This window comes from Lepisma saccharinum, chromosome 2 (assembly GCF_977018435.1).
Source record: "Lepisma saccharinum chromosome 2, izLepSacc3.1, whole genome shotgun sequence".
NCBI classification, from domain to species: domain Eukaryota; kingdom Metazoa; phylum Arthropoda; class Insecta; order Zygentoma; family Lepismatidae; genus Lepisma; species Lepisma saccharinum.
In genome coordinates this window covers 140,095,392-140,101,391 of record NC_139230.1, presented here as the reverse complement: position 1 = coordinate 140,101,391, position 6,000 = coordinate 140,095,392, and the positions used below count along the sequence as shown (strand labels likewise).

At 37.6% G+C, this 6,000-nt stretch overlaps 1 protein-coding gene across 1 annotated transcript in view; it reads left to right on the top strand.

Moving 5' to 3' along the window:
* Positions 1 to 482: 482 nt before the first annotated feature.
* The window catches only part of LOC145984519 (uncharacterized), a 141,628-nt gene continuing 136,110 nt past the window's right edge, over positions 483 to 6,000 (top strand). Inside the window, exon 1 of the mRNA XM_083118174.1 lies at positions 483 to 566. The gene's annotated coding sequence lies outside the window, so the exon portion shown is untranslated. The remainder of the gene's footprint in view (positions 567 to 6,000) is intronic.

Genomic DNA, 6,000 nt, shown 5'->3' with positions numbered 1-6,000 from the left:
TATCGAGCTCGAGAACCCTTGATTACAAGCAGACAGCGTAAAAAACAAGCTCCCGCGTTGGTTTCGATTTCATGTGTTCAATATAATAATTACTTATTTTCGTCCTCGTAATTAACGCAAAGAGCTGCAAAATGACAGTCATTAAGGAAAATACAATACAACCAAGAAGTTGATATTAACGATATGATTGTCGTACACAGAATATGGTAGATGATGATCACCACACACAGATTGAAGATGATTTTCGCATGGTTCTCTCGACACTCAAAGCAGTTGAAAAAAGTAACAGCAAAGCCAAAGAGTAATGGACATGAAATTAGGATATAATAAATCTCTTGGTCTAATTTAATCCTCCTGAAGTCTTCACAGTTCCCTGAAAATTGGTAATTTATCACCCCTTCTCGATTAATAACAGTTCCGTGTTTTCCTGTTTAAAAGTTTTGCTTGGCAACATTGAAGAGGTGAATGTGATGTGATTGGCTGAAAGTTTGTTACTGGTTGCTATACCAACGTTATAAGTGAAGTGCTGAAAAGCGGCAGAAGTGAAAGCCGAAGTGAGAGTAAATGTGAGTTAATTACTAATATTTTGTGGCTATTTGCAATCTGAATTTGTGTAATTTCATGTACGTTCATATCTTTATACCGGATTATGAATAATTTGCTGTGTCATGTCTGCCACAGAGAGTTGCAAAGTTGCATTGTTATTTTGTTCCATTCCAGTATGAATGTGTGCAACGTATGTAATCAGTTCTAGTTGTTAAGACAAACAACGATGCGTTGTGAAGAGTTTTAGGTAACGATTGTATAAGTCGGAGACGGATTTCTTCAAATTTACAGGAGAAAAGACGAGAAAGTACTTACGAATTGCGTTCTTGAGGACTTTCTGAAGCCGGGGATATTGTTGGTACCAGTTGTATAAGCCGGAGACACATTAAACTCGTTTATTTTAAAATAAAAGTCATTTCTACTTACCTCATATGCATACCGGAACATTTTTCAAGCTGGGGATCACTTTTTTCCATGAAGAGAGCGTTATTTTTAACATTATAATCATTTATTGGTCGTTGCTAATTCGGCGGGCAAATCTTGACTCACGTTGTCTATCGTCAGCTGATGTGCAGTGTTTCCAAACTTATGAACGGATAAATGCCGCACAAACTATTCACAAAAGGTTTTTAAGCGAAAATTGAGGCTAGACTACTTTACGCGGTACTTGTATACTATCCTTCGGACACATTTATTTATTTTTACAGAAGAAACTACTTACCGTAATAAGTTCCTGTAGCATTGTCGAATATCGGGAAGGTGTTTTGTGTGATGTGGGAATGTTTCATATCTGAAATTCATGTTTGTTGAAAATTAATTCTCCGACGGAGAATAGCGTTTGGCACGTACGCCTTCGTACACCATCACGCGTCGTGACTGTATTATGACGCATGGTGATTGTGTTTTGTTCTGGGTGTGGAGGATCCAGTGGATTTTCTAATTGAACACGGGGTTGTGATCTAGAAATTGGAAATAATTGCGAACCATTGGCGCTAGCCCCACAAACCATTGACACGTGGTTAGGTTAGTTCTGTTAGGTTAGGAAACATAGTTAAAATTTGGTGTCGTGTTAGTACAGGATCTAGAAATTGGAAATAATTGCGAACCATTGGCGCGTGGTTAGGTTAGTTCGTCTCAGGCAACCAAAAAGGCCTATCAGAAAGACGTATTGGTAATGTGAAAAATTGCAATTAATTTCACCAAAACAACGTTGATAAACCTTCAGGAATGTTCCGCGAAGCAGATACGTAAGTACGAATGTCAAAAATTGACTAACCGAAAAAAATAGAGGTGTCCGAAGGATAGTAAATTTTTACCATCGAACGCACGGAACATATGATTCACATAGTCGACGGTAATGGCGGCACGAGCTATCGTACAACGGAGATGCATGAATGACGAAAAATACCTTACTTACAGGCCAAATAAGTTGCACGATTCGAAAAAAACAATTTGTTACTACTTTACTATACCGGAGACACCTATCAATGATTTATTTCACAATTTTTTACATTGCTAACGTACTATTCTGCATTGTGGAACATTTCTTTAGGTGAAATAATTAATTTCTAACGAAAAATATGTCTATTTCTTACAATAACGAGTACTTACTCTTGTTCCTTATTTCCCGCAAACCTTCCACGGGCAACCCCAAAAATTCACGATAGCCCCACAAACCATCACGGGGATGAGGTATGCCTACTAGGTTAGGTTCCATTAGCACTTCTTTCGTTCAATTTAGCATATACGGACAATACGAGAGCGTATTGTGCTCTCGTGCAGAAAGCAAATGGCGGCAGCAGCAATAGCGCGTCGGAAATAGATTTTCATAGAAAACCACATGCTTTCACATTAAAATGGATCAAAACTACATTCCCGAACATCAAGAACGCTACAGAAATGATTTGCTTAAGTACTTTCTCCTGTAAATTTGAAGAAATCCGTCTCCGGTATAGTAAAGTGTTTAATGTGCAAAATACATTCTTCGAACGTTAATATCTTCAATGTGTTATCTTCTTTTATTACTTCTTTGAAAACAATATAATTATTTCCACATCTTCTTTCTAGCCATCCTTAGTAGTTTTCCTTTTTATGGCAATCTCACCATCATCATTAATAATTATATTTTATTTCATAGCCATCTCATATCCATTGAAAGGGTTTTTCATGAGTGCACTCCTTCCATTTGAAGCTAATAGCAAATGAAGCCCTTCAATTAAAATTCTAAGCCATGTTGCATTACATATCATTCTTCCAGTGAGCCATTTTAAAAATATTTTCTTCTGTAGGACATGTATCTGACGAAGATGAATCTGACGTTACAATTTCCCGGTCACGTCTGTAACTTGAAAATTTCACGTAAGGTTAGGGTAGGTTAGGTTTGGCAAACATACTTCAAATAACACTAAGCTTACCTTCAAAGTCTGTAGTGTTTACAATCCGACAGTGGATACAGTGTGGCTACACTTAAAATCCACAAAACATGGCTTCCTCACTTCTTTCCGGAGAAATATTGCCATTATGAAAAGCAATGGAGCGATTTTACAATACCGGGAATTTCTCCATTTTGTTTGTAATTCGGCATACTCACTAATTTTAGCCCCCTAATCACGAATCTGCAGTTAAAATTTGGCTCTCACGCGTGGAAATAGCAAATTAATCTAAATAAAGTTCTTATTTCTACACCCTAGATTTCCAAATTTCCCACCGATTCCAGGCTCCGCCCCTGGGGTAATTGACCTACCACCCCCAACAGCTAACGCGGCCCCGCCTCCGCTCTGGCTCACCGGCTTTCTCTATAGAGTCCCTGTTAAAGGCATGTTAGAAATTGGCTGGATTCACCTGCCCCCAAATTTTAAGTGCAGATTCGTGATTACGAGGCCCAAATTAGTAAGTATCCCAAATTTCAAACAAATTGGATAAATTCCCTGTATTGTTAAATTGTACCAAAGCAATATATGGTAACAGTTTCATACATCGGAGAGACATTTCTTCAATTTTACACAAGATCGGTAAATGTCTGTTATATCGGAGACACATTTCTATCGGATATTTTCATTTTCAAATGGTTCGTACTTACCAATTGTGTATTGCTGAACATAGTTGAAGGTGCCATTATGCTTTTTACACGAAAATAACTTCATTTTTTCACATTATGAGTACTTCTTTTGGGTCCTTTCTTTAGTTGCGGAACATACAATATGGCGCGCACAGCTGTGGATCATCGTGCATCGTGCTTGTGTTTTGTCGATTTGGAGTGGGTATGCAGTGTTTCAACCTTCTTAACCGAAAAATACCTAATTTCATGTTCATTATGTCATCACAAACCGATAGCCCCAAAAACCATTCACTAGCCCCACGGACCATTTCCAGCAAGGTTAGGTTAGGTAAGCAAAGTTAAAATAAATTCTCCTAAAAAAATGGCATGTTTGGAAACACTGGAGAGACCTCGTGACTTTTGACGCTCACACCATCTGCAGGTACATAATGGAAACAATGGCATAATGTTGTCGCTTTGCACAAAATGCAAGTTTATTATATCAAAAGTGCTTATTTCTTGTTGTGCAGCATTCTACAGTGAGAAAATACCTCCACGACTTTCAAAATGCTGCAGAAACTCATTTCTGTAAGTAGTTTCTTCTGTAAAAATGAAGAAATGTGTCTCCGATATAACAGACATTTACCGAAACTGCTTACAGAAATGAGTTTCTCCAAGGTTTACATTGTTCATCGAGGTATTTTCTTTCATCGTGGAATATATTTGACCCTAAAATCATGTATTTTTCAAGATAAATATCTCACCGAAGCACAATTGCCATTGCTTTCATTTGCTTGCCCTATGACAACCGGATGCTGCGTATGTTTGATGATGTAAGCCCCTGTCAGTGTTTCAACCCCCCCTTTTTTTACCCAGCTTGCCTGATGTAACCAAACCTAACCTAACCATATCGGAAATGGTTCGTGGGGCTATCCGTGAATAGTTTGTCGGGCTATCGGTCAGCTACCGTGCATAATGGTTCGTGGGGATATCCGTGAATAGTTTGTGGGGCTATCCATCAGCTACCCGTACATAATGTATAATTTCCACTGGTGATGAACACGATAGTAGGTACCAACGTGAGTCAAGATGTGCTCGCCATATTATGTGTTCCGGAAGCGAAGAAAATAATAAAAAAAGCACTCAGAATGTGAAAAATTGTGTTTTTTTTCATGTAAAAAGCATAATGGCACATTGAGCTATGTTCCGCAATACACAATTGGTAAGTACGAACCATGCGAAACACAAAATATGCTATTTTAATGTGTCTCCGATCTATGAAACTGGTACCCAATATATTACACCTTACACACGTAATATCCAAATTTCAAACAGTGACCGGGACATCAGAACCTCTGATACTTCATCCGGAAAACTTATTTGGTTAGTACATTCTCTAGTAAATAAATCTGAGAACACTCCTGTCACCTTCAATTGCTCCTAATAATAATATCTTTATTGAGTGGGCAAGGTTCAGCGTATGCTGTTCTCCCACCTATCCCTTGTCAGAATACAGTCTACAGTTGACACACATTACCTACAAACAGTATATATACCCAATAAGAAAAAAGGGTAAAAGTGTGGTATATCAGAGACACATTAAAATCGGATATTTTGTGTTTTGCATGGTTCGTACTTACCAATTGTGTATTGCAGAACATAGTTCAAGGTGCCATTATGCTTTTTACATGAAATTTTTCACATACAAAGTGATTTTTTGATTCCTTTCTTCGCTTCCGTAACACAAGTTATGGCAGGCACATTTTGACTCACATTGTGGGTATGCAGTGTTTCCAAATTTCTTCACCAAAAAATAGCTACTATCATGTTCGTCACCTGTGACAATTTTACATTATGTATGGGTAGCTGATGGATAGCCCCACTAACCACTCACAGAGGGCCCCATGAACCATTCCGATAAGGTTAGGTTTGGTTCGGTCAGGCAAGCATAGTGAAAAAAAAGGGAGTTGGAAACATTGACGGGCTTACATCATCAAATGTACGCAGCATGCAGTTCACGTAGCGAAAGCAATGCCAATTGTGCATCGGTGAGTTATTTCTCTTGAAAATAACATTATTTCCTGGTCAAAGATATTCCACGATGAAAGAAAATACCTTGACGAATGTTGGAAATCTTGCAGAAACTCATTTCCGTAAGTAGTTTCTTGTGTAAAAATGAAGAAATGTGTCTCCGATATACCGAACTTTTACCGAAAATAGAAAACAAAATAATAATAATAGTAAGTAAGTAAGAAAGATAGAAAAATGTATGGACAATTGGAAATTAAGGAGTATATGTATACTCATAAAGCTACATTTTAAATGCAATATTAAGTATATATATGTATATAGGCACACACATATGTACACATAAATGCATATGTGTGAATATTAAATGGTGCAAGAAGAGAAATATT